Source organism: Physeter macrocephalus, chromosome 9, assembly GCF_002837175.3.
Source record: "Physeter macrocephalus isolate SW-GA chromosome 9, ASM283717v5, whole genome shotgun sequence".
Taxonomy (NCBI): Eukaryota; Metazoa; Chordata; class Mammalia; order Artiodactyla; family Physeteridae; genus Physeter; species Physeter macrocephalus.
The window spans coordinates 92,568,030-92,585,708 of NC_041222.1; the positions used below are offsets into that span (position 1 = coordinate 92,568,030).

At 51.8% G+C, this 17,679-nt stretch overlaps 1 protein-coding gene across 3 annotated transcripts in view; it reads right to left on the minus strand.

Annotated features, from left to right (window-relative positions):
• The window catches only part of GFRA2 (GDNF family receptor alpha 2), a 300,510-nt gene that overhangs the window by 268,872 nt on the left and 13,959 nt on the right, over window positions 1–17,679 (minus strand). The gene's annotated exons all lie outside the window — the stretch shown is intronic.

Consider the following 17,679-nt stretch of genomic DNA (forward strand, 5'->3'; position numbering starts at 1 on the left):
TATATATATATACAATGGAATATTACTCAGCCATAAAAAGGAACAAAATTGGGTCATTTGTAGAGAAGTAGATGAAACTAGAGACTGTCATACAGAGTGAAGTAATTCAGAAAGAGAAAAACAAATATCGTATATTAATGGCTATATGTGGAACCTAGAAAAATGGTACAGATGAACCGGTTTGCAGGGCAGAAATAGAGACACAGATGTAGAGAAAAAAACGTGTGGACACCAAGGGGGAAAAGTGGCGGGGGGGCGGGGTGTGATGAGTTGGGAGATTGGGATTGACATACAGACACCAATATGTATAAAATGGATAACTAATAAGAACCTGCTGTATAAAAAATAAGATTCAAAAAAATAAATAAAATAAAAAAGAGTAGATACATGTATATGTATAACTGAATCCCTTTGCAGTACACCTGAAACTAACGCAACACTGTAAATCAACTCTAATAAAAATTTTAAAAAAGGAAAGAAATTTTAGAATTGCATGTATGTGACTCATAACATACTTCCATTAGCCAGCACTGCCATATATGACCTCACTTCCTACTCCTTCCGCCTGTTCACTTACTCCCTTCCAGCCACACTGGCCTCCTAACTCTTCCTGGAGCATGCCAGTGATGACCCGACCTCTGGGCCTTCGCACTTGCTGTTTTCTGCCTAGAAAGCTCTCCCCGACCCCCATGACCACACAGCTCCTTTCCTCAACTTCTTTCAGGTCTCTGCTCAACGTTACCTTATCTGTGAGTCCTTCCTGACCACCCTATACATAATAACAAGTCACTCCCTTCACCCCCTACTCTGATCTCTTTTCCCCAGATTACTCATCACCATCTGCCATCGTATACACTTATTTAGTCATTTGTATTTTTCTACCAAATATAAGCTCCACGAAAGCAGGGGTTTTGTCAGTTGTACTCACTGCTGATTCCATAAGTGCCAGTGTCTGATACATAGTGAATGCTGTATCCGTATTTGATGAGTGAAAAAATAAAAGTATTTAGTACAGTATCTAGTTCATAATAAGTGTTCAAAAAATGTTGGCTAATATTATTAAGGAAGCCAAAAATGGTACAGGGCCAGCAACATCAGTCAGTACAAGACCACGTGCAGTCAAGCATCAATGTGGGGTCCAGCCCGGAAGTGTTCAGAAGTGAAAGTAGGGGGGGCGATCATCAAAGACTGAACCATCACCCCAATATCCTACCCAGACAACAACAGCCCTATGAAGGCAGAAAGAGAAAAGTTCCCTCCTTTCTTGTAAAAATAAAAGGGGAATTAGGGCAGAAAGGGAATCAAGGTTTGTTTTCCTACCCATTCAATTAACAAATCTTTGAGGGTCCACCATGTGCCAGGCACTTCCCCAGACACGTGACTGGGGTCAAGGCTGAGGTGACGCTGATGTGCTGGGGAGGTCAGGGCACTGCCTGTAGGAGCCAAGAGGAAAGCATCCTGCCCAGACCAGGGGGTCCCGGAAGCAGCAACAGCTCTCCTGCGACCTACATGATGAGGGAGAGCAAGCAAAAAGAGTGGAAAGGGGGTCCCAGGCAGAGAGAAAAACAGCAAGGTCAGAGGCTGGAAGGAGCCAACAGCAATGCAGCCTGGAGATGCAGCCTGGAAGAGGGACCACCAGAGACGATGCTGGGGAGCCATGCAAGAGCTTTCAGCCATGGGGCGGGGCGGGGCGGGGGGCGAGGCACGTGGCCTCCCAAGCGGTTCTCTGAGTAGCTGCCAAGCCACTCTGTCCGGGCCAGGCAAGGACTCAAGGACGCCTGTCTACACGAAGGCTATTCTGGGGCACTTCCATGGGAGGGCTCTCCCGGACCAGCCAGGGTGTTCTTTCCCATTCAGTGCACCTGTCAGGACGCTGGCTGGTGGAAGTGAACAGTCAAGCAGCCTGGGGCTGAGGTGGAGGAGAGCAAGGACATGAGGGGCCCCAGAGAGGAGCAGGGTGACAACTGCCAATGAACAGCAGCTAATTTAGGCCCACGGCGGCTCTCAGGTTCCCAGGTGCACCTTCCCGCTCCCCTCAGTATGTTCCCGAGCTAATGTGGTATAATTACAGCCTCAGCGGCTTCCATTTGGAGCTTGAATAGTGAAAGCTTTTGCTAAGGGGGTGGGAAATGTAAACCCCTGGGCCAAAACTTGGTAAATTTCCTAGGAAATACACGCACGCGCACACACACACACACACACACACACACACACACACACACACACACACACACACACACACAAAAGGTGGCGAAAGTAACAACAATTACCTGGTTACCAGGAAGATGCCTCTTCTGATCCTGCCAGAGTGGGTAGAGAGGCCAGTGGGCCGATGATGGGGCCCCGCTCCACCGTGGAGAAAGGCCCAGGACTGGCCTGCTCTGGCTCCCCCAGTAAGTGAGGAAGCCCGTGGTGGGGCAGGCAGGCCTGGGACAGCCTCTTCCCAGCCCATCCACTGCCTCTGCATCCGCACTAAGGCGCCTCTCCCTCAGGTCCAGAAGGCTTTGTTATCCTTTTCAAGAGTCCCCACTGGGGAGGAAGAAGGACGTGCTGGATTGCAAACACCAGCCCAGTGTGGGCCGCAGCCCCTGAACTAAAATATCCAAACAGCAGGGAGGGAGTCCCCTGCTAGCCCACCGCCACCCTGCCCCATCCCTACACAGACCACACAGGACCTTTGAGGGATTCAGGAGCAAGGAATTCCTCCCAGGCCTGGGCCAGCCCGCTCTCCAGGCCTGCTGAGAAGAGCGCAGATGGGCCAACGAGTAATTGGTAACAGCTGCTCGAAGGAGAGGGAGATGGGATTTAACCGTGCTTGGCTCGAAGGAGAGGGAGATGGGATTTAACCGTGCTTGGCACTTCCCAAAACCTCCGTGGACTCATCCTCCCAGCTCCAGCCCCTGGGGACAAGGAGGGGCCAGCTGTAGAGGGACTGCCTCACCCCAGCCAAGCCTCACCCACCTCCCCCCTTCCCTCCTGGGGTGCTGCCCCAAGCCAATGACCATCTGTCTTTAAATCTTCAAAATGATATCCTTGAATATTTTCTTTTATAGAGCTAGGTTTACCAAACCGCAGTCACCCAGGTACCACCTATATCGTTTTGGCCATGTTACCAGTACCACCTGTGCCAATACTTAATTAATTTTTTCCTTAAATCCCTTAATTCTTATATTAAATAAAATGTTTAAATTTCTTCAACAGAAGAAATTTAGGGATTTAAAGAAAAAATTAAGGGATTTTTTAAATCCCTTAAATTTTAAATTTTTCAGTACGTACCTAGATTTGTCCTGGATGATAACATCTATGTTAGTTCTGAATTTTTCTAAGACGTGTTAAAATGCACTAGTATTCAAATTCAAATATTTATTCCTATGCCCATCTCCCATTCTGGCAACAGTGTACACGCCCTTGAAGGGAAGTAACTGATTTAGACGTGAAGTTCTTAAACTTTGGTGCATTTGTGACTCCCTCAAACTGCCTGTTACCCACAGATGCTCAGTCCCACCCAGACCCTCCCAGTCAAGAGCTCTGTGGCTGGCACCCAGGAATCTGGATTTCACAAGCTCCCCATGATTCTGAGGGTGCCTTCCAAAGCTGGAGGACCAGAGGCTCAGAGGAGAAGCAGAGGTCCCCCTGGCCTGGTCCCCCAACACGCACACACCCCATCCAGCCCACAGTCAATCGAGCAAGCCCATCCTCAGCACAAGGGAGTTGGTGCGCCTCTGCTGTCACCAGAGCAGGTCCCCTGGGGGCTCCACTACCCCACCGCCCGCCCCGAACTGAGAGGCCCATCAAGGTAGACCTTCCAACCACAAAGCAGGCCTTTTCCTGGAGGAGCAAAAATCAGATGCTCACCTTTCCACAAGGCTTCCAAAGCAATAGGACTTGAATTTTTCATCTCTTCCTTCTGGCCTTCCAGGAAACTGCCACGCTTGTCACTTGTCCCTAATCCTGCTTCTGGCCATGCCCACCCTCAAGCTGACCCTGGGCCCCTAGGCCATGCTCTGCAGCTTGGCCACTAAAGTGGAAGTCAGAAACCTGGGCCCTAATTCTGTCTCTACCTCTCCCAAGTGTGTGAAACCCCCAACAAAGCCTGACCCTCTCTGGGTCTCATTTCCTCACCTGAAAAATGACAGGTTATTTTTTTCTTATTTTATTTATTTATTTTTGGCTACGTTGGGTCTTCATTGCCGTGCATGGGCTTTCTCTAGTCGTGGCGAGCGGGAGCTACTCTTCACTGCGGTATGCGGGCTTCTCATTGCAGTGGCTTGTCTTGTTGCAGAGCACGGGCTCTAGGCGCGCGGGCTTCAGTAGTTGTGGTACGTGGGCTCAGTAGTTGTGGCTCATGAGCTCTAGAGCACAGGCTCAGTAGTTGTGACACATGGGCTTTGTTGCTCCGCGGCACGTGGGATCCTCCCGGACCAGGGCTCGAACCCGTGTCCCCTGCATTGGCAGGCGGTTTCTTAACCACTGAGCCACCAGGGAAGCCCAGAATGACAGGTTTTGAACTATATGGCTTTCTAGGAAGTTCTGTGACTCTCCTGTCTACTCCCATCCCCCCACACGCCACTGCAGGACTCTGCGAGCTGGAGGGAATAAGGAAGCTCCCCTGTCGCACCCTGCAAACTCAACAGCGCGTGTGCACAACTCAACACGCACACACACACCAGGGCTCACAAGGCACAGCTCCGCATCCCGGTCGGTCAAACAGCTGTCAGCCAACAGCTGTTTTCATGTGCTGACCACATGCCCCAGAAATCCAGCTGTGAGCTGAAAAGACAGAGTCCCTGCTCTCCAGGGGCTTTTATTCTATTGAGAGGAAGACTGGTAATAAACACACGAACAAATAAATAAGGCAATTTAAAGCGCTATGAAGAAAATCAAATAAGCGGAATTCAGAAGAGAATGAGGGATGAGGGAGGGCCTGTCCTATAGGAGGTGACATCCAAGCTGAGAAAGAATGATGGGCAGAAGTGAAACATGCAAAAAAAAAAAAAAATCCAAGGTAAGGGAATCCCAAGCAAAAGGAAGAGTAGGTACAGAGGTCCCGAGACAGACATGAGCTCAGTGTGTTTATAGGCAAAAGGAAGGGAAAGTGGCTGGAGTTTCCAAAATGAAATGAAAGTAAGAGGGAGGAAGCCAGAGGGACAGTCAGCAGAGGTCATGTGGGACCTTGCAGAGCAGGGTAAGAATTTCAGATTTTATTCTAAGATGCAAAGCACTTAGAGGGTTTTAAGGATGGGAGTCACCCGACCTCATGTACTTTGGCTGACAGATGGAAGACCAAGTTCCCATGAAGGGGAGGGGGCTAAAAAGGAGACCAGTTACAGGCTGTTGCCGTAGCAGGCTTGGGGAGAATGGTGACTGCAAAGATGTCAAAAAACGAGCGTATTTTGCATATAATTTAGAGATAAAGCCAACAGGATGGGTTGGATACTGAATGGGAAGAAGGAGAGAAATCAAGGAAAACGCCTAGGTTTTTGGCCTGAGCACCCAGAGGATGGTGGAATCATTTTGTGAAACAGGAAAAACTTAGAGAGAAGAAGGAGGGGCAGAACAGAATGTTTTCAACTGAAGTTTGAGATGCCTATGAGATGTCCACATGGAGATGCTGAAAGGCAAGAGGATAAATGAGTCTGGAGCTCAGAAGAGAGGTCTGAGCTAGTGATAAAACTGAGCATGACTGACATTGGAGGCTATTTAAAGCCACATAACTATATGAGGTAGCTGAGGTTGAGGATGAAAATAAAGAAGAGGAAGTGGGTCAGGACAGAGCTCCTGGTGCCATCATTTAGTGGAGATTGGGGAGGAGCGGACCTTGAGGTGGTGGACAATCAGGAGATGCTGGTGTCATGGAAACCAAGACAAGAGTTTCAAAAAGGAGGACAGTCAACTGAGTCCAGATAATTAGGGGCACAAGCGTGAGCAGAGAGGCACTCAACAATGAGATGCAGACTAAACAAACTCTAAACAGGGCTGGATGGAAGGCAGGCAGGGTGAGGAGGAAGAGGGAGGGGCAAGGAGAAGAGATTCCACGTGGGGGCCCCAACTTCCCTGCTGGGTTGCAGCCACGCTGACCACTACCTCCATGCTTCTTGCCCTGTGGGGCCACCCATGACCAGCTCTCCCTCAAGATTCATTAACTTTTACAACAGTCAATTACTGAGCACCCACTACAGGTGGAACGCTGCTGGAGAAATGAACAAAACCGACAAAACTCCTCTCTTCCTAGAGCTTACATTCCGGTGTGAACATGAGATTATAATCGAGTTAACAAAACTTTCCCTTTGGCCTGAAGCTTACCCTGCAGGCTTCACAAGCATCCCTGCCCATCCTGCTTGGGGCTGCACTGGTGATTAAGAGCAGGGACTCCCAGCCATGTCTGGGGAGTTAGAGGACCCGGCTGGGCCACTGACTAGCAGAGCAAGCGTGCACAGGTAACGCAACCTCTTTCAGCCTCATTTTACTCATCTGCAAAATGAAGATACAACACCCACCCTGCCTACACACAGGACTGCGCTACAGATTACACGGGATAATGTGGACACAAATGCCACAAGCGGTTTCCAGCCCATAGCACGTGTGCAATAAATGCTTGTTTACGAATGTGGTCCCTGCTGTTGGTGGGAATGTAAATTGGTGCAGCCACTGTGGAAAATAGTATGGAGGTTTCTCAAAAAATTAAAACTAGAACTATCACATGATCCAGCAATTCCACTCCTGGGTATACGTCCAAAAAAAAAGTAAAAACGCTAATTCGAAAAGATATATGCACCAATGTTCATACCAGCATTGTTTATAATTGCCAAGATATGGAAGCAACCTAAGTGTCCATCGACAGATGAATGGCTAAAGAAGATGTGGGGTGTGTGTGTGTGTGTGTGTGTGTGTGTGTGTGTGTGTATACAAACATACAATGGAATACTACTCAGCCATAAAAAAGAATGAAATTTTGCCATTTGCAGTAACATGGATGGACTTGGAGGACATTAAGCCAAGTGAAATAAGGCAGACAGAGAAAGGCAAACACTGTATAATATCACTTATATGTGGAATCTTAAAAATACAGCAAACTAGTGAATATAACAAAGAAGAAGCAGACTCACAGATATAGAGAACAAACTAGTGGTTACAGGGGGGCAGGGGCAATAGAAGGATAGGGGAGTGAGAGGTACAAACTGTTGTGTATAAGATAGGCTCAAGAATGTATTGTACAACATGGGGACTCTAGCCAATATTATATAATAACTGTAAATGGAAAGTAACCTTTAAAATGTGTACAAAAAAATTTTTTTTGATTTTTTTTAAAAGAATGTGTTCCCTGGCTAGAAAGACCCTCCCCTCCATCTCTCCGTTTTCACACGGCCCTGCTAGAATCGGCCTGTCCCACGTGCTTGTCACTCGAGCCACGCGCATCACATACCAAGAGCCAAAAGGGTTCCCAGTCTCCCTGTCGGTGAGCAAGAGAAGGGCTTCAGAGCTCCCTCCACTTATCCAAGAAGCCTAAGAGAGCAGGACCTCAAGTTCCTTCTCCCTTCTGGGCCCCCGCACCACCAGGAGCTGTGGCTGGTGGCCGGGAGCCCCACGCCATCCAGCATGAGGTGAAAGCTCAACTTCCCCGAGAGATGACCGGCCAATCCCAAAATGCCCTCCTGCCAGGGCTCTGCTGTCACTCAAGGCCCGTGGACCCCGTGGGACCCCAGCCTTTATCCACACTGCTCTGGTGCCCGCCCTCCTCAAACCAGCTCCAGCAGTCTTAGTCCAGGCTCCCTAACGTCCTCAACCTTCTGTCAGAACTTTCCCCTCACCTCCACCCCACGTAGCACGCGGCCACCCCAGCGCTCCCCGGGGCCCCTGCGTTTTTGGAAGCAGGCCAACCCACCAAAAGTCAATTTGATGAATGGCAAATTCACTGCAAATCAATTCAAAAAAAATCAATTGCTTTTGAATATCATTTTATATTTTGACAAATTTTAACCGCTGTCAGAATTTTCTCCAATTCTGCAAAAGTCATATATGTCTTGATTTTGTGTTTCTAGCAATTAAAAATTAAAACTTCATTACAGTATTTCACGTTGGAAGGGACTTTGTAAGCCACTTTTGAAGGCTCTCTGTCCTTTTAAATATAGTCTTGGTGCGATTTTTTGTTTTTAATATTCAAGATTTTTATCATTCTCATACCAATTCCCACAATGGCTTATCAGCTTTAATTCTGAATTTATAACAATTGAAAACCAAATTGAGGCATTTCATATTGATGTGGTTCACCTTAATCCTTCGTCAGCCTTTTTGTGTGTGTGTGTGTGTGTGTGAGATGAATGAAGGTAGGACTGGAAGCACCAATCGTAAGCTAAATTTTTTTACTGATTACGAAATATACTTTATTGCTCTAAGAAGTCTACATCAACTTTTGATGCTTAAATTCCAAAAAACTGAATATATCTTAAAATACAGCAATGAAGACCATTTGCAAGACTCTTCAGAAGCCGTGAAAACCATTCAAATGTGAATTTCTAAAAGGTTTACAAATGATGAAACAATTTTTGGCAGATTCATAAATCTGGTAAAATCAGAGATTTGGTCATTTAGCACGCTGATTTTGGAAGAAATGACCATTGGGCAGCTCCGGGCCCAGAGGTGGTGGGAGTCCTGCTTCCTCCGCAGGGTCACTTCTGGGCCATTTCTCCTCCTGTGGGACTCCGGACACAAGTCCACCCCCCTACTCCTCCTTGGCACTGCCATCTACGGACCCCATCATTCCCCGCTGCCCTCTCTCGAGAATGATCTCCCACCCAGCTCACCGTCCTCCCTTCCTCCTCTTCCCAAGCATCCCGCCCAGGGGCTCCCCCTCCACACTCGGCCTCCCTGCCTGCGGAGCTCCCCTCCCACCCCTGACTTGGCTGCCCTTTTCCTCACTGGCCCTGGTCTCAGCCTCCTTTGCTAGTGCCTCCTCTCTGCGTGAAGAGCCCCAGCCTCCCTCTCCGCCTATACTCTCCCTAGGTGACCTCATGGTTCCACAGCTGTAAATACCACCTATATGCTAACAATTCTCAACCCTGACCTCTCCCAGGGCTCCAGGCTTACATCCGACTGCCTACCTGGCATTTCCAGGTGGAGGTCTAACTAGCATCTCAACACCCACGTGGTTGAAAGAGAATGCTGGAGCTCAGCTCCCGCCCCCAACCTGCTCCTTCCCTCATCTTCTCCGTCTTAGTAAACAGTGGCACCATTGTGTTCAAGCCTAAATGAGCAGACTCATCCTTAACTCCAGCCCCACAACAGATCCCAGAGCCTCGCGTCCTCTCCTCTCCTGCCGTCGTAGGACGTGGGCCACTGTCACAGCTCTAAGCCACTCTCCCGGCCCCGGATCCGCTCCCCCACAGCACAAGAGCAATCTTTTCCAAAGCATAAATCACACAGTGCTACTCTAGTATCTAAAATCCTCAAAAGGGAAAAAAAAAAAAATCCTCAAAGGTTTCTCATTACTCTTAAAAAGAAACCGAAACTCCTTAACTCGCCTGCAGCGTCTCGGGGGTCTGGCCCCTGCCTGCCTCTGTGGCCTCCTCCCAAATCATCACCTCCACCCCATCACTGTCCCAGCCTGTGGCCTTCCCTAAGCCCCGCCCTCCACCACCCGCATCCCCACCTAGGGGCCTTTCCCCAGCTGTCCTCTCTGCCATTCCCAGGCCTCCCCAGGGCTGGATCCTTCCCGGGGGTCATACTTTGGCATTTCCGATCCAGAGTAGCCACCAGGCACCTCTACCCATCATGCTATTTCAATCCTTGCTTAGCATTCATCCCTATCTTACTTTTTAGTTTTGAGTATTCGTTGGCTTGTTTGGTTTTTCTGTCTCAGGCTAATCGAACGTAAGCTCCACTAGAGCAACAAGACTCCTCTTTCTTGTCCACTGAGGTATCCTCAGCACCTAGATCAGGGCATGGCATGCAAGGGATGCTTCGTGAATCTGAGGGATGGACTCACACACACGCCGTTTCCGCACAGAGAGTACCTAAGCATCCAGAGTCCAATGACATAACCTCCAGACCGTAGGAAGCCGAGAAACACACACATAAGGTTCAGTCTGCTAATTTTTGTTGATCAGGAGAAGGATGGCCTTCCATCCCTCAGTATTCACGCCTGACCATTGTTCCCAGGGCTTCCCTAAGAGGTCAGCAAGAGGCCGAGGGCAGCGCTTGTTCCCCGAGGGAAGGGCCACACACACCCCACTTTCCCACTCAGGCCTCTCCATCCCTGCCTCCTTCCCCTCCTTCCCTCTCCACATGCAGAAGGAGACCACTGCCAAAAACCCATAAACACACATCACCCGACACACACACCACACACGCACACACACCACACACACACACCACACACACACACATCACCCCACACACACATACAACACTCCACACACACACACCACACACACACACCACACACAGACACCTGACCCCAGTCAGATCTGTTCCTTCCTCTACACACTCATGGGCTTAAAAGAACACGTTGACAGAAAGAGAAAAATAAATACCGTATGCTAACACATATATATGGAATCTAAAAAAAAGGAAGGTTCTGAAGAACCTAGGGGCAGGACAGGAATAAAGACGCAGACGAAGAGAATGGACTTGAGGACACGGGGAGGGGGAAGGGTAAGCTGGGATGAAGTGAGAGAGTGGCATGGACACATATACACAACAAATGTAAAACAGATAGCTAGTGAGAAGCAGCCGCATAGCACAGGGAGATCAGCTCGGTGCTTTGTGACCACCTAGAGGGGTGGGATAGGGAGGGTGGGAGGGAGACAACGCAAGAGGGAGGCGATATGGGGATGGTACGTGTATACTATAGCTGAGTCACTTTGTTATGCAGCAGAAACTAACACACCATTGTAAAGCAATTATACTCCAATAAAGATGTTCCAAAAAAAAAAGAACACGTTGACAGATCGGTTGGGAGGAGCATTCCCAGAACAGTTACTCAAATCCTATCTTCCACCCAGATAAATAAGGTGAGCATAGCTCCTGGCTAAGCCAGGAGGAGCATGCCTGGGGCGGGCGGGGTGGGGCGGGGCCGGGGTGGGGCGGGTGGACCATAGCCCTGCAGAGCCACCTCAGGGGCCATGAAAGAGCTGGCGACCCAGCCCAGAACTGCCCACACACACAGATAGACACCCCGCCCGCTGCTGGCAGAGCCTGTCTATCCGCCCAAGGGGAAGCAAGTAGGTGCCCCTAGAAGATGCTATTTGAAGGGAACCAGAAATACCTTTCCCCCGCAAGACCTCACCCCAACCGTGGCACCTGAACTTCTACCATTAAAAAGCCTCTCTCTGGGGTTAAATTTTGTTCTCTCCTGGTTGTTGTTGTTTTTTTAATCGCAATTTCTTCCTTGGACATGAAGACAACCAAACATGAAGCCACCGACACCCTGCTCACGCCTTCTGCGAGCAAATCCTTCTCCTAGCTGGGGGAGCCCAGGGAGGGGGCACGGAGAAGAGGAAATGAAAGGGAAGAGGGGAAGCACTTGGCGCCCCTGATGGAGCAGCTGGCGTCCTCCTGTGGGTCCCAACTGCTGACCAACGCGGCCAGGGTCACGGGTCACCTGGCCCGCCATCCCCACTTCTCCCTGGCCCCAGAGTCCCTCCCCCCGCCCCACACCCTCTCCTGGGCCATCAGACAATTCCTCCCTGAAAGGGGGGGGTGTAAGAGGTGACAGAGCTGCAGCTAAGGCCCAATTTTCATTGACACTCAGAGTCTCTGACAGCTGTTAGAAGAAGAATGTGATTTTGAAATTTAAATAACATGCTTCTGCATTCAGCTCAAGGAGACAACCTGAGGATAAGCAGTTTATCGCCTGAGCCACCATGCAGGTGGCGGGGAGACAGGCTGCCTGCTTCCTCCACTCCCCTCCTGCCCTCTGTCCCCAAAGCCCCACTGCCTCCTCACAGGGGCCGCCTCAGAGTGGGGTCTCTGAGAGGCACCAGGCGACCTGCTGGACCTCGCTCGCCATCTTCTGCTCAGCAACCCCAGGGAAGGAGGGGCTGGGGGCACAAAGGCTCGGCAGCCCCTCAGGGGAGCCAGGGAAGGGAGGGGCCTCCCTGGGCATCTAGCGGAGCTAAGCCAAGCCCGACCCTCTCCCGGCCCCTACATGGCCACTCAGGCAAACTTCACAGGGGACTGACTCTTGAGCCCGGGGCTAAGCTCCTCCCCGACCCAAGGGCAGCTCAGCCCCTCTCCACAGACCCAGCCCCAGAGCCAGGCTGTCACACTGAGCTCTGTCCCAGAGACTTCCTGGGCAGGAGTCCCAAGGGAGGAGACCCCAGAGACGCCAATCTCCCATCTGCCACAAGGTCTCTAGTCACTGTCCTCTGAGCCCACCAGGCCCAGAAGATATGCGGTTCCTGCCGAGCCTGGCCGGGCCTCCGAGCCATGATGCTATGATGCTGCCAGGAATGTCATTTCCAGATCCCACTCTCTCCTCTTCCGAGACTTTGCTGATTTTCCCCAGGCACCGCCTATTGCTGCCTCCCTTGAGCTCTCAGGGTTACTCCACCACCATTGACAAACCACCCAGTGGGCGTCTAAGTGGTGTCCGCCTGCCCCGCAAGCCAGTAAGGCCACGGTCTGATGCCTTTCAAAGCAGCATCTTAGGTAGCGTCTGCACCACACGGAGATCCGGCCCCAGCCCTACCTCTTCCACAAAGCCTTCGTGAGCTTTCCTTTCCTTCGCTAAACCTCAGGGTCACCTGACAGGCGGCCCACACGGGACGCCTCAGACTTGCCTGGACCTCTTAGCCACCCTCCCTTGTGCAGCGCTAACGGCTCACACTAAACCACTAGCTCCCCCCAGCCCCTGACAGCGTCACCTGTGGCCACCACCTAGGGTGCTCCTGGGCTCCGGCGCCCTGTGGGGAGCCATGCACACATCATCACCCATCCTTGTAGGGCTCCATTTTACAGATGAGAAAAATGAGGTTCAGAGTCAAGTGACCCACCCTGTGGTCAACCAGCTGGTAGGGCAGGACCAGGATTCAAACTAGGACCAGCAGGCCTCCAAGTCCACAACCGCCCTCTAGTCCAGGATCCTCCATGGATAGGTGTCAGGAGCACAGCACAGCACTAGACACCCAGGGGAACACAGAGAGAGGCGTGGGTGCAGTGACACAGAGACCAACGCCCACAATCAGAGGGTGAGCGCTGTAATAAGAACCAAGTGCAAGGGCATAGAGTGGGAGGGTGGTGTCCCTCAGGGGCTATCTGCAAGGCTTCTTGGCAGGGGTAGGGTTCCCTCCTCTCCTGAGCCCCCAAAAAGGGGACCACTGGAGCCTCCAACTAGAACATCCCCGGGCCTCTCCTGGCTCCATCCAAGCAAGATGGCCCACCCCAGAGGCTTGCGGCCAACTGAGGCTGTCTCCACCCATCGCATCTTCCTCCAACCCAAAAAAGGCCCGAGCCCAGGCCTCTCGCCAGCCTCCCAGTGTCCCCACCCAGTCACAATGCAGCTAAGGCCACAGAGGCTCAGCAGGAGCCCCAGGGACCTACTGTCCCCTGCAAATCGCCCCGTCACCTCCCACTGCAGGCCCACCCAGCACTAGCATGGGTGGAAGGCAGGCTCACGCCACCAAAACCCATGCAACCATCTCCCAGACGCAGGCTCCGGGCCGGCCCCACCCCAGCCGGCCAATGGCCTTTGGAGAAATCACTCCACAGTCAGTTCTAAGAAGCTACGTGTTTTAGTGCAACGTGCCAGGCACTGGACCAGGAACCTACCTGCAATTTCTCATTTAGTCCTTACAAAACCCGAGCAGGTAGGTTGTGCTATCAGTCCCGCGTTGTGTAAGAAGAAACCCGGGCTTAGAGGTGAGTCCCCTGCCTGAGGTACGCACTGGGCAGGGATAGAAGCAGGACTGAATCCCGGTCTAGTCCATCCCTTCCCTTGGGGCCTTAGTTTCCCTTTTTGTCAGGTAAGGGGTGAGCTTAGATGATCTCCAAGTTCCCCTCCAGCTATAGAAAAGACAAGACGTGTTTGCATAAATATGCTCCATACCCATGTATCTCCAATGCCTACATCGGATGCCCAAGGCCCTGGAGGCCCCCAGCCTCACCAGAAATGCAGATGCAGCTCCCACTGACAGCCCGGCCCACACCACCTGCCTGCCGCTTCTCCCGGTCCCTGAGGCACAGCCCAGCGGCGAGGGAAACCACTGTCTGGCCCTCCCAGGCCTTTCACCCTCACTCTGATGGTTTCACCCCACGTGGATGGAGCAGTCCCCTTCCCTCACTGTCCGTATCACCCCTCACAACCTCTCTCTGCCTGAACCATCTCTTCTTTCCCTAAGAAGGCTTTCTCTCCTCTCTCCACTTTGTTCCATCCTCTCCTGCCTCCCCAGATGGGACCAGCTGGGATTCAGCATTCACGAGGTCACAGGCGCTCGGGGAGGGAGGGACTCTCAACTTCAGCTCCTCCACCCAAGGGACCCCTCTAGAGAAGCATCCTCGGCAGAGAGGATGGCTGTCACTTTGCCTGCATCCATCCTCATGGACTCCTCTGTATCCACCAGACCACCAGCCATCCCCTTCTCATTTTACAAATGTAGGCACTATAGCTCAAAAAGGCCCAACAAGGCCTCCAGAAACACTCGATTTCCTGTTCCCAAGGGCAGTTTAAATTGCTAGAAACAGGACAAACCTCATTACAAACTTCATTTCTTCTCCGTGAAATCTCCCTTCCCGTCTATAAGGCTAGGGCAGGACACCAGGATCCCTCCAACAACCCTGTCCCCACTGTTCAGGGCGGAGCCAGACCGCTCCCCTCCCGGCCTTGGACTTGGGATTAACTGGACATCAGGAATCCCAGACCCAGGCACCGATCCTAGCACCTGTCTCTGAACTGGGCAGACAGGAGGGCAGGACCCACCCTTCCCCCAGGGCCTCGGCGTCACAGAGTGTTGGGGGAATCCCGGCAGCTTTCTTTGCCAACAGAATCCCAGCTGGGCTTTCGAAGAAGCCCAACAGAGACAGCAGGCCAGAGGGAAAGAAGGGCACACGTTCCAGGAGGCACCGAATTCTCAGATAGTAGCAACTCGGCCCCAAATATACAGGAGCACCCTTCTCCAAGTCCCTGGGCCCCAACCGGGGGTAGTGTGACCTAGAGGAGCCTCCATGGCCCACACCACAGCCTTTCCACACAGAGATGGCGGCGGGGCGGGGACATCACACAGCCACATGTAAGTGTGTAGAAGTGGGGAGGGACTCCATACAATCCTGCAGGGCAGATTGCTATCATCCTGGAGCATCAGTGCAGGATCTGGGGTCCCCCAGACCAGGCTAGCCCAGGCAGCGAGCCACAGGTGGGTGATACATATGCCCAGATATTGACCCCTCAGCCCGCAGGGCAGCCAGGCAGGGGCCTGTGACCACCTGAGCTCCAAGCTGCTCTGCTCATCCTAGATACCAAACAACACTGCCGTTGTCTGTGCGCCTCGATGGGGAAAAGGCTGCTCTCTAAGCTCACCTCTTCCTTCTTCAGAAAAGAAAGGTAAGGTCTGGAGCAGGGAAGTGACCTGCCCAAGCCCATCAGCTCATCTGTGGCAGAGAATGAGCTGGAATCAGGGTCCCGGCTCCCCATCCAGCTTTCTTTCAGCTGCGTGCTCCCCACCATGGCCCACTTGGTTTCTTGGTGGCTGGGCCAGGGCCTCCCCACCCAGCTATGTACCAGAGTTTCCCCAGATAGAGCCGCCCGTGCAGCAACTCGAGGGCTGCTCTGGGTGGAGCGGGGTCAGCAGGGGCAATGAGGGGGAGCCTTGCCCTCACTGTGGGGGGTGGTCCCCAGAGCCCAGGGATCTACGGTCGTGTGGGGCCCAGTTCCATCTGAGCAGCAGGTGAAGGATGCTGATTCAGTGAGCTGCAGACCAGTAATCTCCTCATCTGTCTTGTCAACATCCTTGTCCCACAGAGTGTCAAGCCCATTACGCAAAGATTTTCTGCCAGGAAGATACTTAGTGTCAGTCCAGGAAGCAGCAGGGGCCTGAGCTCAGGTGCGGACCTCTGACCTTCAACCTTCAGGGGGCAAGCCAAAGCCATTTCTTCACTGGAGGTAAACCCAGTGGCTCCCGCTCCGGCAGTAGCACCTGAGCCCACGGTAGGGTGGGAAATAGGTACGTCGGGCCGCTGGGACTTCCCCATCACAGCGTCCATGCGCAAACCATCTCCTCAATCTGCTGGAGCCCCCTAGCACTGTCTCAAAAGGAGTGGCCCAAAACTAATCAGGAAATGTGAGAATCAGAATGTCTGTGCTAGGAGGGGCCTCAGTCAGTCAATCACCCAGTTCAGCCCTGTGGGATGGGCAAGGCTTATCACTGCGTCATCACAGTGCCACAGGCAGAGGCAGGACGGGAACCTCGGCCATCACCCCACTGCGGGGTATGATGATGAGAGCCCAGGGCAGGCCACTCAATGCACAGACCATCTTCGAAGTCACCATTCCATCCACCACTAACCCTGCCCACCACCAGGGCCCAAGGGTATGTCCAGATGGTCACCCTTTGGCCAGTGCCTCCCTTCTCATGGGGCCCAGGATTTCTCCCACCAGTACATGTGTATCATCCTATCTCAATCCCTTAGAACATGCTTTCTCAATGGGAGAGGAGGGTATCACCCCCAAGGGAGCAAAAACGGGCTCCTGGGTAGGCAAAAAAAAAGTAGATATTACAATGGTTTGTGGCCCTCCAAAACTCAACCCTATCTGACAAAATTTTAATATTTGGCCTTTACTATGGACTAAATTGTGTCCCCTCCCCAAACTCACATGCTGAAGCCCTAAACACCCAATGTAACTGTATTTGAAGATAGGGCTTTTAGGAGGTAATTAAGGTTAAATGAGGTCATAAGGGTGGGACCATAATCCAGTAGGACTAGTGTCCTTACAAGAAGAGGAAGATACCTTTCTCTCTCTCTCTCTCTCTCTCTCTCTCCACCCCCCTCTCTCTTGTCTCTCTTCTCCCTATCTCCCCACTCCAATCCCCCACTTCCTTCCCACCCATTCCCACCCCTACCCTGTGAGGACACAGTGAGAAGGCTGATGTCTGCAAACCAGGAAGAGAGCCCTCACCAGAAACCAAACCTGCCAGACCTTGATCTTAGACTTCCAGCCTCCAGAACTGTGAGATGATAGACTTCTGTTGTTTAAGCCATCCAGTCTACGGTATTTTGTTATGGCAGCCCAAGCGGACTAAGACAGTATTTCTCTAGTTAGAGAGAATCAACTTTTCTCCTTAGAGGGGCAACAATGAAAACAAAGACAAGGTTTGAGAAAGATTGTCCTAGAGAGTTCTTCATTTGAAAGGGCTTAGGGTCTCACTGGAGAATCTTTCATTTCACTGTCTAGAGTAGTTCTTCTCAACTGGCAGCGACTGTGCCCCCAGGGGACATTTGGCAGTGTCTGCAGACACACTGGGTTGTCACCACTTGGGGGACTGCTACTAGTGTCCAGTAGGTAGAGGCCAGGGATGCTGCTAAACAACTTACAGTGCACAGGACGGCTCCTGCCACGGAGAGAATTACCCAGGTCGATGTCAATAATGTTGCTATTGAGAAACCCTGGCTTAGAGCAAAAGAAACTTCGGAAGATTTTACATATTGCCACAAAGTGCCTGGACGCCTGAGGTCTGGGGCCCGTGAGCA